The sequence below is a fragment of the Pinus tabuliformis genome, chromosome 5_2, assembly GCF_031772625.1.
Source record: "Pinus tabuliformis cultivar Carrire ecotype Pingquan chromosome 5_2, CPIR1, whole genome shotgun sequence".
Lineage (NCBI taxonomy): Eukaryota > Viridiplantae > Streptophyta > Pinopsida > Pinales > Pinaceae > Pinus > Pinus tabuliformis.
In genome coordinates, this window is record NC_142306.1 from 634,109,033 (window position 1) to 634,129,616 (window position 20,584).

Genomic DNA, 20,584 nt, shown 5'->3' on the forward strand with positions numbered 1-20,584 from the left:
CATTTTGAACTTTTATGTGATGTACGAGACTTTTACTTTTTGATAATGAGAGTTTGGTTATTAATTTTCATCTGAGTTAGTTTCAGAGGGGTGATACCCTTGGGTTTGGGCCCAACCCAGAGGATTTGGTCCCTCTTTTGTACTTGTGCTTTGTTCTTTATTCCAAGAATTTCATAGCTTCCTTTCATTTAAGTAGAGATTAATCTATAAAAATATGTTATTACAAGCTTCTACATCAGCTCCTTTGTGGGAGAATCATTGGAAGGATTCACAATCTCAATCCAAAAATATTGTGTTTATGATTTCTTGGAAATAGTTGAATGTTAATTGTTCTTCTTCACATTCTATTTGTGTAGTTTAGAAGTAAGTTCAGTGTTCAAAGTAGTGTTATAGCATAAAATAGATGTCATTCAAATTCAAAACATATTTTCCATCATATTTTATATCACTATGTCAATGATCAATAGATGTATGCATGTGGATGGTTGTAGGGTTGTGTGAATCCGCGGGGGAAGGCACCACTTTCACCTCAATCTTAGACTCCTCCATATTCTCTTTCCATCCCTCAAATATGTCCTCAAAACTTTGTTTCCACAGTCACTCTACCTAATAAATTTAGGACATTGTGAGCATTCATCATGGTGGAAGACAAACCTCTCATAGGTCTTGGGCTTGGCTAGGGGGCCTAACCCAACCTTACTTCACTCTCTATAACCTCCGTTCACCTCTTCATTCCCTTAAGACATCATCTCCACCCTAAAAATTCTCTCGTAACCCCTCTTGTTGCAATACAGGTCCTCATGTAGCAATACTAGACCTCCTATAGCAGCACCTGTAGCAGGTCTATAGCTCCACTTTTCTTCACGTGTTTTTCTCCCCACTCCAACCTTAGCTAATTCAAGATGAATAATTACTCCAAGTTGTAATTTTATGATTAAAGTAAGCTCCTATACCACTCCAACCATTCATTTTCCTCACTACAAAACAGAGTAGAATTAGTGTTTTTCAATACAAGTATGATGCAAGTTAAGTTTCTGATTTTGAAGCAAGTGTGAAATAGGTAGATGATACAAGAAATTAAGTTGATATTTTGATGGATTATTCAAGATAGAGTAGCTTTATTTCTTAAATTAGGTTATCCCTTTTCCTTTCATGAATTGATTAAGTATCATCTACAAGTTGAGCAAATGGCATTTCTACTTTCATAGCTAGAACTAGTTTTCAATTGTGTTTTCATCAGCAAAATTTCACTATAGTTCAATAGCAGGAATGTCTCTTAACACTTTGATCTAATGTCATGACTGAGGGTGGCATGCGTATAATCTAACCTATTATGCATATATCATTTTCACTTGTAAGTTTGTATGAACCTTGGATTGATAGTTTGAGTTGAGGAGCCCTTGGGAGTTGCAACATTCTTGGTGCAATAATAGGGCTCACCATTTTTTGGCGATATTATTGGGGAGGTGTCTAGGTATATGTTGTTTCTTCATAAGCATTGTTTATTGTTTTGCATTCAGTTTTGAAAAAGTGAAAAATAAAAATAAAAATAAATTTATTTCATGCCTCATAGGAGTAGGGATAATCAAGGAAAATTCTTACCAAAAACCCCCATACGCTCAAGCAGTTAACCTTCACTCTTCTTCGATGACTGTGAACTTCCCTCTCTAACTACAGGGGATTTAGAAGGCCCTATAAGTAAGCAACCCAAAAAATTTAAAGAATCTATTGGCGAAGAAGAAGAACCCACCTCACCTGCCCAAACTATGGCTTAAAATAAGGACAATGAGGTTTTCCCCGTCAGAGAAACCAATGGAGAGGCTAGAATGAAGAATATAAGCCTTGTTTCCCTTCCACACTTCCATGGCTTAACCTTTGAGGATCCTGATGCCTTCATGTTTAAATTTTCTATTGTTTGTAGGACTTATGACTATGCCTCTAATGAGAAGAAGTTGAAGTTGTTCCCCTCTACCATTAAAGATGTAGCCTTGCGCTCATTTATGGGTCTGCTTGGGAGTAGCATAATTACATGGGCCCAAATGCAACTAAGCTTCAATAGAAAGTACGGGGACTACTATAGGTCCAAATAAACTAAGGAAAATATCTTTAGGATTACTCTTGGACCTGATGACTCCCTAGAGGGCGATGAAGAGAGAATTAAACTCAGTTATAGGAGGGTTAATTGTACCCTTAATCATTAATCACTCAAGCTAGTTAATCTCTAAGGGATTAGGGAGGATATGTTGGAAACCCTCAACATGTTGTCTTGAGGATATATCTATCAATTATCCTATGATGACATCAAAATTGTATTCTATAATCACTCTAGGGCTACCAGGAAAACGGGTAGGGCTAGTCAAGGCTTGGACAGTTCCTCTCTCTCCACAACATCCATAAAGAATGATATAGGGAACATGTTGGAAGATTTCAAGTGTGAAATTCTACATATCTTTGCATTACAAATGGATACCATGCAAATCAAAATAAATCAGGAGGAAGCAGAGAGGGTACTAACTATTTTATGCCCTAGATGCACTAAAAGGCATCCTAGAAATGAAAGCCCATTGAATGTCATAGAAGTCTGCTTAGTATGTGAGGAAAATCATGCAACAAAAAAACACCCCTCTTTTCCAGGCCTAAAAGTTGTATACCAAGGGACAAAAGGTGGGTCAAAGCAACCTTGCTTCATTAATCAAATAAATCCTCAAGGACCTCATCCATACCAACAATGCATGAAAGTTTCACATTACTCTTATTAAAATTCAAATCAGAATGCACCCTTGTACCCTTGGTACTCTTCCACTCATCCATGATGGTCCACACCTCCTTCTTTTCCTTATTCTCCTCCATAACCTCCCTAGATTGTCAACCATCCTTTTCATCCATATCCACCCCAATCTTCTCAATGGGGCAACCCATCACAAGGGTGGAGGCCTAAAGTTAACCAAACTCCTACTTTACTACCTCCAACCAACCCTCAACCACATCTCACTCATCTTACTCCACCTAACAAACCTCAAATGCCTAATTTACCCAATCCAAACTTGAACAACAAGCAAGCACAACGGGTCTACAATGGATATACATCACATCCTGCTTATGTGATGGAAATATAGGAGATCAAATTTTTGTCTAAGAGAGTACTCCCAGATAATCACCCACCATCTCCCCTTGAAGAACTTTAAGAAGAGAAGGAAGAGATGGATCCTCGAGATAATCCACCTCTCTTTCTGAAAAGGTTGATCCACCCTAGCCAATATACCCCAGAAGAGGTTGAACTTTTGGGAGAGTTGAAGAATTTGTGTGTTAAGATGGGCTCTTCTCCAGGCCATTAAAGATGTTCCCATATATAATAATATTATCAAGTAAAAATGTTTCAAAAATCCTAGGATAAGAAAAATAGACACCCCCACCATCAATGTTGTTGGGAAACTATTGATCTGATGCATGGGGGGTGATCTTCCTAAAATATCTATACCTTGGAAGCCCAGTAGTGGATGTGAACATTGATGGAATTATAGTCCCTCATACCCTAATCGATCTTGGGGATGCAATCAATTTTATTACCAAGGAAACAATTCTAAAGCTAAATCTCCAAGGGGCTTTGAGGAAGACCACCACACTGTTGTAGGTTGTAGACAGATACATGGTAGCTCCTAAGGGAATCGTTGAAGTCGTTGTGGTCTCCATTTAATCTTGGGAGTATCCTACTAATTTGCTAGTTCTCTTGCCTAAAACCATGTTTAATGGATATCCTTGCATCTTACGAAGACCTTGGTTGGCCACTGTTAATGCCTACATTAGTTGTATGGCTCAGAACATGACTATTAAGAATGGACATTTATCAAAACAACTGGTATTGTATCCTCCTTCTCATCCTTCTATTGAACATGACCTACCCTTGTGGTTATAACATGAGGAAGAGGATGAATTGTATCACACAACCCCATACCCAATATGCACTCTAGATATTGTTACAGGGGAGAGGCAACTTGATGAAGATGACCTCATTTACCATATCCTTTAGAACCAACCTCCCACTCCCATACCAATTGATGAGTTGATGAAATAATATAGGAGTAGTCCTTGGACGAACGTATGCTTTGTTGACTCAATTCCATAACATGTTAAGATTGTAGAGGATGAATTGTATCACACAACCCCATACCCAATATGCACTCTAGATATTGTTACAGGAGAGAGGCAACTTGATGAAGATGACCTCATTGACCATATCCTTTAGAACCAACCTCCCACTCCCATACCAATTGATGAGTTGATGAAATAATATAGGAGTAGTCCTTGGACGAACGTATGCTTTGTTGACTCAATTCCATAACATGTTAAGATTGTAGAGTTTGGCCCATTCAAATCTTTAAAGATCAACCACTCTCTCTCGTCCAAACAGGAAGAACAATTGTGCAATGTACTGAGGAAACACCTAGATGATTTTGGTTGGGATTATAAGGAAACGAAAGGTGTGCGTCCCTCAGTTTTTACCCATCATATTTACATCAAGGAGGGATGCAAGCCTATGTGCCAACCCCAGAGAAGGATGAACCCAGCTCTTGAGTGCATTGTGAAAGAAGAATTATCAAATTTACTAGATGCATGGTTTATATACCCCATTTCAAAATAGTGAGTGGGTGTCACCTCTTGTTTTAGTTCCCAAGAAGAATGGGAAGGGGAGAATCTGTATTTGTTACCAGAAACTTAACAAGGCTACAAAGAAGAACCATTTTCCTTTTCCCTTCATTGACCAAGTCCTAAATGGCCTTGCAGGAAAGAAATTCTTCTCCTTCCTGGATGGATTTAGTGGATGCAACCAAATCTAGATCAGCCCTTAAGACAAAGATAAGACCACATTTACATGTCCTTGGGGTACCTTTTCCTATAGAGTTATTCCGTTGGGTCTGTGAAATGGCCCTGCTACTTTCCATAGTGAAATTGTGATTACTTTTACTAAACTTATTCATGACTCCATTGAAATATACATTGATGATTTCACTCCTTATGGACGTGACTTCCATGAAGCTCCCTCCAATCTACGCAAGGTATTGAAGAAATATATTGAAATGAATCTCTCATTGAGCCCTGAGAAATGTGAATTCTTAATGATTGAAGGGATTTTCCTTGGCCATTCCATATCCAAGGAAGAGATATAGGTTGACCCAATCAAAATTTTCATCATCAAAAGGGTCCATACCCCTCAAAAGAAAAGAGATCTCAGGAGTTTCTTGGGATTAGATGGGTATTATAGAAGGTTAATCAAAGAATTTAGTAAGGTGGCTTTACCTTTGTTTGGATTATTGGCCAAGGATTCATATTTTTGTTGGACAAGAAACTGTCAAGAGGCTCTTGAAGTTCTAAAAGAAAAGTTGACCATTGCACCCATCCTTAGAGGTCCCAACTGGGCATTTCCTTTCCATATCCATACTAATCCATCAGATTAAGATGTGGGGGAATTGTTAGGACAAGTATAAGATAAATTTCCTCATGTTATCTATTTCATTAGTAATAATATGTCTAAAGCTAAGTTGAATTACATTGTCACTTAAAAAGAACTCATAGTTGTAGTACATTCATTAAACAAATTTAGGCATTATATCACTGGGAATAAAAAAAAAATCATATTGATCATGTAGCTATTAAGTACCTAATTAATAAGCCTGATGTCAATTCCAGCATAATTATATGGTTTTTATTGTTACAATAGTTTGATTTGAGTATTATTGACAAACTAGGGAATGAAAATGTGGTTTCAGATTTCTTGTCCAAACTAACCTTGCCTATAGGCAATGAGGATATGGTGGACGATCAAATTCCATATGAACACCTTTTTTCCATCTCGATGCTTTCTCCTCGGTTTGCTAACATAGCCAACTACTTGGTTGCTAGGAGGTTCCCTCCTAATCTATCATCCAGAGAGAAAAGCAAGATTGTAAGGAAAAATGCTCCTTTCACTTCGATTGGGGAAATATTTTCAGATTGGGACTAGATCAAATCTTAAGGAGATGTGTAAGGGAAGAAAAGGTCTTTAACATCCTCTCAACATGTCATGGTGGACCTTATGGGAGTCATTTTTTTCTAAGAGGGTGACCTTTAAAGTTTTACAAGTTCGTTACTATTAGTCCACTTTACATCAAGTTGAAAGGAGATACACCACCAGAGGTGATCAATGCCAAAGGATGGGTAAACTCACACCCAGGGATGAAAATCCCCTGCAACGCTTAGAGCCATTTAACAATTGGGGCATTGATTTCATTGGGCCATGTGATCCACCATCAGGACATAAGAGGTACATCACTGTGTGCATTGATTACTTGACAAAGTGGGTTGAGACAAATGAATTCAAAGCAGCAACTAAGCATAAGGTGGTTGATTTTTTAAGAGAAAAAATCTTCTACAAGTTTGGGTATCCAAGGGAGGATGTCACTGATCAAGGAACATAATTCTCACCAATTTGATTAAATATCTCCTGAGGCGGCACCAAATCAAGCACAAGACATCCATTACATATCACCCTCGTGAAAATGGGAAAGTAGAGGTCACATATAGAGCATTGGAGAGCATCCTTCACCAAGGTTGTTAGTACCACCAGGAAATCTTGGGAAGATATACTAGTAGAGGCCATTTGGGCCTACACCACTTGGAAGACCACCACTGGGTTCACTCCATATGACTTGGTTTATGGGAAGAAGGGTTCTCTTTCTATTGATTTTTGAATATAACACTTTGAGGATGGAAACTCATTTTGACTTAGACTCTACTACATCACAACAAGAAAGGTTTCTCCAACTTAATGGCTTATATGAGTTCAGGATGCAAGCTCTCCTACACACTAAAGTCATATAACTGCAAATAGAGATGTGGCATGACAAGCATATCAGGGAAAATAATTTTCAAGAAGGAGATTGGGCCATTTTATATGATTATAGGTTCAAAGATTTCAAAGAAAAGCTATTGACAATATGGTTGGGTCCATATCTAGTAGAAAAGTGTCATGAAAATGGATCTTTCCATATCAGAATCATTGATGAGGAAGGTATTCCCTTACTTCTAAATGGTTATAGGTTTAAGTAGTATAGAATACTTCTATCCAAGGAATAATTTGTTCGTTCAGTTAACAGAGAATTAAATGTGATTGGGAGTTTCAAAGCTTCTAGTCCACAATATTCCTAGAAATTTGAAAAAATAAAAAATAAAAATAATAAGAAGGACTAGATGAAAACATCTATGAGGCATTTGAGGTCAACTCCGGGGTTGAAAAATTCTCTGAGGCATCCCAGGAAGAAAAAATGCAGAAGAAAAAATAAACATCCCTAGGCGAAAACCTCCTCTAAGGCACCGAGGGCAGGCATGCAGGTTGAAAACCTCCATTGAGGCAGCTTGCTTGTCTAAAAAAAAAGAGAAAAGAGAAAAAAGGAACACAAGGAAGAAGCGTACACCATTCCTGGTAACCTTTCTCTTCTTTTGTGGGATTACACATATTTGAAAAATTTTATAGCTACAGTACAAAACCTACAAGCCCCCATCCATCCTTCCATCCGTACACTTCATCTCCATACTCTCCACTCATATAACCATCTCTCTCGACCATCCAATCAACAAGAAATTTTAATTTCACCTCCTCATTGTGATGCTACAAGAAGGAATTATATTGCTATTGGAGGAGCCTGTGAAGCTACATGAGGGGGATCCAATGAGAATAAAATCCCAAAAATCCATGATGCCTCTAGGAAATGATAAAGGGGGCCCTACAATTATTTTCTCATCACCCATCCAATCCATTTCACCAAGACTTGCTCAAAATTTCCACCTTGTCCTACCTCTAAAAAACACATAAACCATTATTTTCTATTTCCCTGACATTTGCACCACTTCCTCATGAATCTAATCTTGTCCTCATGGATTGTCATCATCTCCCTCAAAACCATCATGCAAACTGAAGACTTCAAGGGAGGATCAAAATACTGCTACAGGGAGAAGACTCCTCATGTAGCAGCCTGTGAAGTCACAACAGAAATCCTTGGTATCTTTTTTTCCACCCACAGAAAGCATGATGGAGCCTTTTCTACAGCTGGGAAGGGACACATCATCCTCAGGAAGGCATCCCACTAGTAGCAGCATATTGGGATTCAAAGAGGCACCTGCACACACACAACAAATTTATTAGTCAGGGTATCATCAAGTTATGAAGACATGCACAGGAAACAAGTAAAAGAGTCATCTCCCACTAAGATCATGATGTTATATGGCCTAGCTCCAACATGCAACCATCTCCAACAATTCAATCCACAGGTAGGCTCAGGTATGGAAACCCTCACCTCTTCCCTATGCATAAAATGACTAAAATGTGTAATGGTCAAGAGAAGAGTTTTAATAGGCTAGAGGTGGCCAGTGAACTTGGCCACCCTTGTCTAGTGAACTTAAGTTTGCGTTAGTCACCCATGCAACATGGATATGTCAACTCAAAGTAAGGTGGTGTCCTCGAAGAGTGGGGTGATAATCACGAAGAGAGAGGAAATGATTACAAGGAGTGGGGACAACATTGCAAAAAATGAAACTTTTGTATATTCCATATCACCAGAGCACTCTAATCTTTTACCCCAAAGAAAATATTATGTATTGGGCTTGACTTCATTTAAACCATCACACATTCCAAAAAATAGGTAGAGGAAGGACGAGTTATTGTATCATACCACCCAGGGTGACACTGAGGAGTTTCGAACCCTATCTGTAAATGCTATAGGAGGAAGATACATGAAGCCCTGAGATGCTATAGTAGGGTCGAGAAGGATCTATGGGATAAATTGGAAGGTGAAAAAGGAGCCACAGTGGCTCAAAATTGCCTCAAAACCATCATGCACACATAGAATTGTTTTGACAAGAAGTAAGTGACACCCTCCTTCCTTGTTTTTACATCCAATTACATGAGAATTCTACCTGAAATTGATAGCCTGTAACAGTCAATTAAGCAGTAGGAGATCTGTTTGGAAATTGTTGTGGTTAGAAGCAGAGAAAAAGATTTTGGTTGATATCAATTCTAACATCCTTCTCCCTCTCTTCTACTGAGGAATTTAACACTATTCCACCACTGAGATTGTTTAAAAAAAATGAATTCCACACCTAAGTAGAATCAAGGATGGATAGTAGAAGAAATGGGGGGAGGATTTAACAAAAGAGAACCCCAGACACCAAGAGGATTTGCCAACGCCCTCCTATAGTGGACATCTCCATAAGACACCAATGGTTGGGTTTCTTTGAATTGTTAAAAGGGTATGATGATGATCTCGCTCATGAATTTTCCATGGAATTGTGTTCCCAAGGAGAATATAGTGCCACTACTATTGTTAGAGGTTTGGAAATCTCTTTAAGTCTTGAAACCATAAGCAGAGTGACCACCTTAACCCTAGGAATTCAGTGGAGCAAATAACACAAGGCAGTGAGTGTCACAGCTAGGAAAAAGTTCTTCATTTTGAAACAGAAGCATGTAGAAGATAAGAATGGAGTAAGAAGAGAAAGCCTACCTTACCCTTTGGATGAGGTAGCTTACCATTTCCTCAAGTATATATCTTGTGAGAGGATATTGAGTGTGATTTATGCCTACCATTTTTGATTGCTACATGAGCTAAGATTCAAGGCAGAATTAGCTCTTCCTCAAAGAATTAGTGTTCCCCATTTCCTCTTATAATCAATCATGGAGATGAGTCAGAAGGTGAGGGAAGGAAAGAACCAACACTTAGCTCAACATGGCCTCATCAAGTCAATTTGGATGGATTCTTTGATCCATTTAAGAATCCATGTCCTATGGACTAAATTTGTGGACATGGATAGGGAAACTTTCATAGAAACCCAAGCCATCACACCTGAAGAAACTGAGGAAGAGGAGGTAGCAAAAAATAAGGAAGAGAAAGAAACAAAAATAGAAGAAGTGGAAATAAAAACCTAGGAATAGAAGGCAACAGAGACAAAGAAATGAGAAGCAAAAATTAAAGAAGAAGAGGAAAAGAAGCAAGCAGAATGAATAGTAATCCCTAAGGAGACTTCTAAACCCCAAGAATTAAAGAAACATCCACATCAAACAAGTCTATCTCCAGGGGATATGAAACATGAAGTAGCTACAACATTGGCTACATTAGGCACTCCTATCAAGCTCAATAGGAGGAAACCAAGACAAGGTCCCCTATATTTTAGAACCAGGAAGAGCACCAAAATTAGACAGGGGAAACCACAATCTCCCACAAAGGTCCCTATCATTATTGATGAATCACCAAGTAAAAAGGAAGAAGTAGGACCCAGTGAAGGAAATATTGAGGATATAACTCCTCCTAAAACCAAAACCAAGTCACCTATAGCATCTATGGGTAGACCCACCACTAGGTCGGTGACCTTCGAGAAACCCAGGACACAAGCTATCTTTGAGTAAGTAGAAGAAGAAAAGATAAAGGAGAGACAAGGTTTTCTACAGAAGAGATAGGGTTTTCTACAAGAGAGGCAGAGTCTGTTATAGGAGGAATGGGGAAGGCTACATGAATAGAAAAAAGAGCTACAGAAGGAAGTAACCACCTTAAATTCAGTTGGAAAGGACCTATAAGAGCTCCAAGAGCCTAATTCATAGCCTATCTTGGGGTCCTACCACAAATTTATTGAAGCATGAAGGATTATCCTTGAGAAATTTGCAGTCGCACTCCTCTATGAGCTAGAAATAGCGAGAGGCGGAACCCACAGGTGGATGAAAATTTTCAAATCCAAGAATGTGGAATATGTGGGCCTCATGGAGGAGAAATTCATTGAAATGGGTAAGGAATTAAGTTATTTGAGACTAAGGGAGTCTATTATGAAGGAGAAGCTACAGGCATAAAACACAAGGTTGAGAGAGAGGCTGCAGAAGAAAGAAACCCAACTTGCCACCATGGAAAGTCTCTATATGGAATCCCTACAATGCAGGCAGACATTAACATCTTATATTCTCTTCCTAAAATAATAGTGGTTGCAGTTCCAAATAAAAACTCTATCATAATATGGGTCTCTACCTTTTCAGGACTACATGTAGTTTATTGAGTTTTTCCAACAGACTAGTATGGAAGACAGGGAAAAGTTAGTTGAATTCTACATGCAGAATTTCACTTTGATAGATCTGAATTTTTGGGATCCCAATTCAAGATAGGGACACATGCAACTAATGTATATAGAATTTTGGTTGACTCATGAGGAGACAAGGGCTAAGGAGGTGAAAAATATAATGACAAAAGAGGAGAAGAAGCCCTTGTATATCATAGCAGAGCCAGTGAGCCCTAAGGCTATTATCAACAATCATATCATCATCTCCAATGATGCTACTTTAGCACCCAAATACATTGCAACCTAGGAGCAATCCATTCTACAATTTGAAGACACCTTTAGAATGTTTGGAAAAAAAAGTCTGCAAGCTTTCCAGAGAAGATGGCATGCCTTACCCCACAATCTACAAGTCAAAGAATATCACTCTCTTGAAAGGATAAGGTATTCCTTGGAGAGAACACCATTATACAATAGAATCATGCAAAGGATGAAGATCAGATGGATAAGACTCAAACTCAGTCCACCCTTGTTGCTAGGCTTTCAAGAAGGAAGAGACCAAACAAAAGAGCGGAAGCAATAAACTGGAATAAAAACAAATCTATGTTTTTACCCACAAGAAGGCACGCCATCTTAGGTTTCTTGGGATGTCATAGAGGCCACCAAGGCCATGAAAGAGCTTCACATGGATGAATAACGTTCTCATAGGGTGAGAAACACCTCCAGTAGGGGGGTGATGATGAGTCTCATCAATAGGTATATTTTGAAGATCATCATGCCATCCTCCAACCTTAACATTATCCTTTTCTCACGTTAATTCACATTTTTGGTTATATTATGCTTAGTAAGAAGAGTAAAAGGTTTTTTTCATAGTATGTAGCCTAATGTGGTTTAATTGCAGGAAACTGAAACATTTTTTAGGCATTTACTATGTACGGCCTTGATGGAGACAACAGGAGATAATCTAGGGGGTTTTCCCACCTCCATAACTCCCTAACTTGGCTTGGGATCACAACATCCTCTCTCACTAGTTTGAATTCATTGGTATCTAAGTAACTCCTAGTACAAGTGAAGCTCAAGAGGGACCAGATCCACAATTTCTGAGATCAATGAAGGAATCACTCCTATTTTCAAGGGACCTGCTATCAGCTACCCTTTTGCATAAATAATTAAGATGAAAATCTCATTAGGATTCGAAGTTTTGATTCAGCTAGGTGTAGCTATTGAGCTCAGAAATTGACATTTTCATCTTGAACTTGTATGTGATGTATGAGACTTTTACTTTCTGATAATGAGAAATCAGTTATTATGCTACATCTGAGTTAGTTTCAGAGGGTTGATACCCTTGGGTTTGGGCCCAACCCAGAGGCTTCCTCTCTTTATTGTACTTATGTTTTGTTCTTGATTCCAAGCATTGTATAGATTTCTTTCATTTCAGTAGAGTTTAAGCTATAAAAATTTGTGATTGAAAGCTTCTACATCACCTCCCTTGTGGGAGAATGGTTGGAAGGATTCACAATCTCAGTCCAAAAATATTGTGTTTGTGATTTCTTGGAAATAGATGAATGTTGGTTTTTATTCTTCATATTTCCTTTCTGTAGTTTATAAACCAGTTTACTGATCAAAGTAGTGTTATGGCATAAAATAGATGTTATTCAAATTCAACTCATCTAGTCCATCATAGTTTATATCATTGTTTTAATGATCAATGGATGTATGCATGTGGTTGGTTGCAAGATTGTGTTGATCTGCAGGAGAGGGAAACTCTTTCACCTCCATCTTGGAATCCTCCATCTTCTCTTTCCATTTCTCACTTTTTCCCTCAAAAATCTATTTCCACAGTCAGTCTACCTAGTAAATTTAGGACACCATGAGCATTTATCTTAGTGCAAGACAAACCTCTGAGAGGTCTTAGGCTTGGCTAAGGGGGCTCAACCCAAAATTCCTTCACTCTCTCTATCCTCCATTCACCTATTCATGCCATCAATACATCATCTCCACCCTAAAAAGTCTCTTGTAAACCCTCATGTAGCATTACAGGTCCTCCTGTAGCAATACAAGACCTCTTATAGCAACACCTGTAGCAAGCCTGTAGCACCACTTTTCTTCACCTATTTTTCTCCCCACCTTAACCTTAGCTCAATCAAGATGAGTAATGACACCAAGTTGTGATTTGATGATCAAAGGAAGCTCCTATACCACTTAAACCTTTCCTTTGTAACTCCAAAACATAGCAGAATTAGTGTTTTTCAATCACAAGTATGATGCAAGTTAGGTTTATGATTTTCAAGCAAGTGTGAAATAGGTAGATGATACATGCAATTAGGTTTTTAGTTTGATGAATTATGCAAGATAAAGTAGGTTTCTTTCTACAAGTAGGTTATCCCTTTTCCTTTCATGAAATGGTTAATAGCATCTACAAGTTGAGCAAATGGCATTTCCACTTTCATAGCTAGAATCAGTTTTCAAGTGTGCTTTCATTAGAAAACTTTCACTATAGTTCAGTAGGAGGAATGATATATGAACACTTTAATCTATTTTCATGGCTAAGGGCGGCATGAGTAGAACCTAACCTACTGTGCATATAGCACTGTCACCTCTAAGTTTGTATGAACCCTGGTTGATAATTTGGTATGAGGAGCCCTTAGGAGTTGCAACATTCTTGGTGCAATATTGGGGCTCACCACTCATTAGGGGGCCCTCCTAAGGTGCACAAGATATGGAAAACTCATGAAATTATTGATCAAACAACAAATTTCATCATGAAGTCATAACCATATAAACGGATTGTATTAATTGAATAGTGTGTGAATTTCAATAGTATTTAAAAGTAATGATAACATCCAAGCATATTGAACAACCTTCAATATTTAACACTATGGTTCACTTCCTAGTGAATGTTGGGAAAAATAATGGGGGGATGAATCAATATTTTCAAATCAATAAACTTTTCCATTTCATATCTAGATCTATGTACGCGACTTTATTGAAGGCAACATGTGTATGTATGCGACTGTTATTCAGACAACTAGAATACATCTAGTAAACTTGCTTTTTCAATTAATTCATCTTTTGTTTATCTTAAGCCAGAGTATTGGTACTTCATTAAACATTAAACAGATAGTAACCATGTGCAGTAAGAAAAAAATAATCCATCACACGCAATCAACACACATGAACCCCGAGATTTAAGGTGGAAACCTAATGTGGGAAAAACACCACCTCTATTGTTGTCTCTGACTTCTTTTTAATATAATAAAAAATTATTACAATCTTGTATTGGATCATAATCATACCAACATGTAGGCACCCACCTACAAAATGCTACAACTTTTGCTCATTCTCCATCACCCATTGGAAGCGAGCACCAACCCCCTGATCTAGTTTACGGGCACCCACCAGAAGGGAGCTCCAACCCCTTGATCTGATTTACCAGCTACCACTAGAAGGAAGCTTCAAATCCATCATTGAAGGCTCCAACATTAACACCTTCAGGAACCAGGTTTCATAAATTTTTGTATTGGATCCACCTGCTACAACACATCACAACTTGTAGGCCACGTTTCATCAAATTTTCAGACTAGACTCACTACCACATTTAAGCCCAAAACCAATCATCAAAACTGAAACTTATCACTGTAACTCAACCATTGAACCAATCAATTACTAAAGCAATAGAACCAACCAATCACTGAATCAATTGAAACTCAACCAATCAAATGAAACCCAAATCAATCAACTTAAACAACCATAGCAGTCAGATCATTGTCACTAGAATACCAATCAACATATTGCACATCATAGAAACCAGTTTATGTTACAACAAACCCTGATCAACCATATATCAAAAATATATATGCTACTTTACAGTAGAAAAATTGTGTGTGTACACACTTTCCATGAAACATACCCGCATACGAATCTTAAATCACTGATTTTTGAAAACTGAACCACTGTCATTATGAAATAAATATTGAATCATACTTAGATCTACTGCATCATTTTGAAACAACCATAGAACTTTCACTAAAATTAAATCACAAATATCAAGTATCATCATCATTCTTCAATCAATCAATTCATAATGAAAACATCATTGTTTAAGCCCAAATCATCAAGAAGACTTCATTGTTAGGCAACACAGAGACAACTAGACTAATTAAACTAATTAGACATTCTTTTCATCAAAGCCCTACTTTCTGTATGTGCTTTCCTCAAAGAATATCCGTGTGTATATTCTCTTTTCGAAAGAAAAACCCGTGTTTATGCAACTTACCAGTATCACACTCATGTGTATATGTGCCTTGCAGTCTATAAAACTCGCGTACATATATGAAATTTTTGATTTAGACCTTCGCTACAACACAAAACTTTAGACATGCCCATATCTCAGTATGCATAGAAAAATCATGCGTTAAGATGATATCGACATAGATCAAATCAATATTTTCATCTGAGATCTATTGGATCTGGTCCATCATCCAATTCTCGGGTGCATAGTTAGTTTTAGATCAAGAAAAACATTAATAGACCATTACATGCATATTTTCTTCAAATCTAACTATTCATAAGATATTCATCACTTGCACACTTTGTCACTTTAATCTTCATCTCCTTGCATAGCTTAGCCCTTATCCAATACCACAGGTCAAAACCATACTCCAGTTGATGGTTTTCTTAGATGGGATCAAAACATCAGTTGTTAGGCTCAATACCACAAGGAAATACCATGGTAAGGATCCTTGGTATTTAGAATACCATGGTGCAGAAATTGTATGCGCCTTTGCTTCTTCATACATGTGTGTGTACATGGCTTTGCTTAACAGAACCCGCGTATACTTCTTGAAATTTCAGCTTTGTCATTCTTGCACCTCTAAATTGCTATACCTTTGATAAAATTATGTCACGAGTAGACACATACTGTTTACATCTTCATCAATTTTGTTTCTATCAAATAACAAATCGTCAAGTGGGTATCAAATGACAACTCATCAAGTAGGTTGCCACCAATGACATCACATAATTCATAATGGCAACAATCTTCCCATTTGGACTTGATGGCAACCATTTTGGTGTTTGGTCATCACAACTTGTAGATACTTGTAAAACACATCAAGCTAAGCACCAAGATTTTCAAACATCAAACATCAATTTACTCTCCCCCTTTGACAGCAAGGGCAAAGGGCTGACCAATGCTAAATGAATGCTTCTTTAGATCTGAATTGCATAGTATTAAACATGCTCCTCCTGAACACATGCTGAAATTTATGGAGGATGTATAATGAATTACATGAATCTGTGAATCATATGACTTATCCTATCACCAAGGACTCAAACTTACATCAATTACCCAATCAAATTGGGGTTACAGATTACATCACATGTCCAAAAAGACTTGACCACAATAGTCCATACATGAATGCATTTTACAATGAGTACATCATAGGTCTTTACACGACCTTTACATCAAGTGACATATATGACATGTATAACCAAGACCAAAGGCCTCAATAAGACCATGATAGTCATCAAAAACTATCATACACCACATACGATCTGTACCATAAGCATCTGTCAGCAACACCAAGAACAACAACCTATACATTTCCATCATTAATTTGCAAGATAAGGCAATGTAGTTTTAATATCATCAACCTGTGACCAAGTATGCAACATAGGTATCTTCTATCAACTCATCCTCTTGACCTCATCAAGGCCAACTTTCTCTTTTCCCTTAGTATAAAAATCCTTGATCCATGTTCATCAAAGAATTTATTTTCATGCATCAACTAAGCATATGCCATGCCTCCAAGCAGTAATAACCATATCTTCACAAAACTATTTTCATCATATCATGTACATTTGTAAGCACCATAGTCATCATCCATGACAACAACATCATCATCAAATAATCATAGCAAGAATTGCATGTTCTTTCCACAACAACCCCCAACATATCAAACATGTATCATTATTAGGGAGTTTTCTAACATCCCACATCTGATAAGCATCAACCATGATTTAGAAACTCATGCATCAATCAACATATGTGAGAACCAAGCATGTCATCATAAAGTAAGATAGTGAGAAGTAATAGAATTCCTTAACATCATCAATATGAGAATAAGTATGTCATGTCTTCATAAAACTGCAGTAACACCATTCTGCTGGCCCATTTTATTCATACAAGTAGAACTATCACACTAACATCACTTCATCAACATGAAACTTAAGTTAATCATCCATAAGAACCTTATCTATAGTTCATCCATCATAGAGATAGCAGTATGCATCTCTTTTCTCATCAATTAGAAAAGAAAACCAAGAGCTCACCATCACATCTCATTAAAGGAAACAATATACCATGCCATAGTCAAGCACAATAGGAATTGTCATCCATAACTTCACCATATGCAAATTATGCATCTTTGAAGGTATAATGACAACATCTCCTTAAACTTATGAAGATTTCCATGTAAGCAACATAACATGTGTACCATATGCATCATCAAAAGAATCATCCATAAACCTGATCAGTAGCATCATAACAACTATGTGGCTCAAGAAATATATAAGTATCATCCATGATTTCATCATAGGCAATCCATGATGGCAACATAACATAAGAATCATCACCATTGATAATCATTATTATGTACCAATCAAACATAATGCCAAAAATGCATTATTAGAAGCATAGAAAATTCTCCCCATGAACCTATGGCAACTAATCATTGTTAGATGTGATCACATCAACTCATCCATCAGTTAGGACATCAAAATATCTTCTTCAATCAGTTATCCATCAAGCCATCAAAAACTTATACAAGCCAGAAGCACTTTCAACTAGTATCAACAGATTGTAACCATCAACCATCAGAATCATGAAAGCTAAATAATAATTGTCTAAATTCTATCTATCAGAGCATTTTCTTGGGTTTGTCACATAGTTTCTTGATTAAAGAAAAATACATGTGATTGTTCAGATCATAACTCGCGTTTACACATGACTTGTCTTCATAGCATCCACATACAAAAAGTAAAATACTGAAGTTTCACACCTTTAAATTCTCCTGACCCTGTACTATCTATACATGTTCATTGTTACTACACCAGATGCTCTATCAGTAATATAAGAAACATGAATATTAAAACAATCATGGGAATCATCATCAAGACATAACATTTATTACTCCCCCTGAGATTATACATCCCTAATCCTAAGGACCTGATAATAATCTTCTTTTTTTCATGAGTCCAAGTACCTATCACCACTTCTACAGTCATTGTTAGAAGTATTCATTTAAGAATAATGGACTGTGATGGGAAACATCTTCTTTTACCCTAATTCTGAATCTTTCTCATATCTATGAGAATTTCATTCTTCAAATACATATAATTTGTCTGTATTTCTATATCCTCTTGATATGACTTTTCTAGTTACTTCATTCATAACCTTGCACTTGGTTGATGTAAACACAATTATATTTCCCTTATCTACCATTTCACCTACACTTAGAATATTTTTCTTTAACCCTTGAACTAATAAAGCATCAAACAATTATATTTCCCTTATCTACCATTTCACCTGCACTTAGAATATTTTTCTTTAACCCTTGAACTAATAAAGCATCAATTGTTGTTCTAGTTTCATTAATTTTGGCTTTACCTTGTCCCAATAATTTTGTTCAAACATTAGTTCCAATAATAACATTACCATCTTTTTTTTCTTGAGAGACTCCAGTTTACTCTTACCTCCATTCATGTAATGAGAGCATCCACTATCTATGTACCATTCGTCTTCATCTTCAAATGAGAAAAGAGAAAGACCACACCTTATATGTTCTTCTTATTCCTACTTATTGTGAGAGATGTTGGTTGATCCATCTTTTTCAGGACATCTGACATTAATGTTCTTATCTGGTTGCTTACCATGTTTTCTGTGGCAATCCATAGACTTATTCCTACGCTCTTTTGCTACATGCCCAAACTTGTTACAAGCATAACATCTTATATGTTTCATATTCCTTCTATTGCAATCAATGGCTTTGTGACCAAACATATTGCAAGCAAAAAAATATCCCTTAAAGTACCTGGAAGCTGATGATCTTTCTATGAGGCAGTTATTAGATTGAAACATTCTACTTTTTCAATTGGTTGCAATGTGTCGATAATTATGACATATATAAAATTCAACATTATTGATCAAAGGAGAAAATCAATTAACACTTCTATAGTTATGAGTAAATGGTTTCCTTTGAGGATTTACTTTCCTTGGTTGTTGAATTCTTATCTCTTTGAACATTTCAAATTTTGCATTAGAATGCCTTGCCTCAGCTTGTGAACTAAATTCTCCTTTAGCAGTTTCATGAAAACCAAGACCAGATTTGATGGCAGGAGACCTTTGACTACTAAGAATATTATCCAAAATCTTAATACTATCTTGAGATCGCAAATGTTTATCTCTTTCTTCTAATTTACCTTTTAGTATGTTTACCTCAACTTAATATTGCTTCTGCATAATTTATTCAACCTTTCTTCCTTCCTCCATTTGCTGCTTTGATTTGATAATCTCTTCTTTTAGCCCATTTTCTTGTTCTTCAAATTCTTGAAGTAGTTCTTTGTTTTGCTTATCTGATTTTTCAAGATATACTCTTAGAGATACGAATTCAGCTTCAATACCTTCACAATATTGGTTAGATACCATACAATCATAATCCTTGTTATGATAAGCCTGTAACTTATCTTTAATATTAACAATTTTTTTCAAAGCAAGATCATGTTTGACGTTTCAAGATCAAAAATTTCTTCTAACCTGTCTTATTTTCAATCAGCAACTCCATCTATCATTTTGGACACATTCTTAGATATAAGGTTCCTAAGAAATATTCCTTTGGGACTTCTTCATGTATTTCTTGTAGCTTATCCCACACTTGCTTTGAAGTAGTATAATGCATAACCTTATTCAATATTGAATCAGATATGCTACAAAAGATATTACTCAAAGCCTTACTGTTCTTTTGTACTTCCTTGTCTGGTGGAGGAAACATGGTGTAACCATTGCACACTAGATACCAGATGTTGGGCCGTTAATATGTCATTATTATTATCACTTTTTAACACCTGTTTCATCCATTTCTACTCTTCTTTATCATGTCATTTATCATGGCTTATCATATAATTCCATCTTATAATTATTTATGCTCTTATGGATAAATATTATTTCTTCTCCTTTATTTTTAATAAATTGATTATTATGCATGATTTTACCAATGATGGTTTATTAATAAATTGGTTGTAACATCACTCACAATTTTAGCCTCCAAGATATTTTCCAGATTGAAGATTTGATCTCCAGGTCATCATTAAATGTGCCAACTCAGAAATTCTCCTGAACAAGAAGTGACAGTTTTGTATTGAACGGTTCGGGAAAATGGAGAACAATCTAGAAAATCTGAAACATGGGTTTTGTTCAAAACGGACAAAATTAGTTTTGCAATGTGTAGTTTTCCCAAATTCGGTC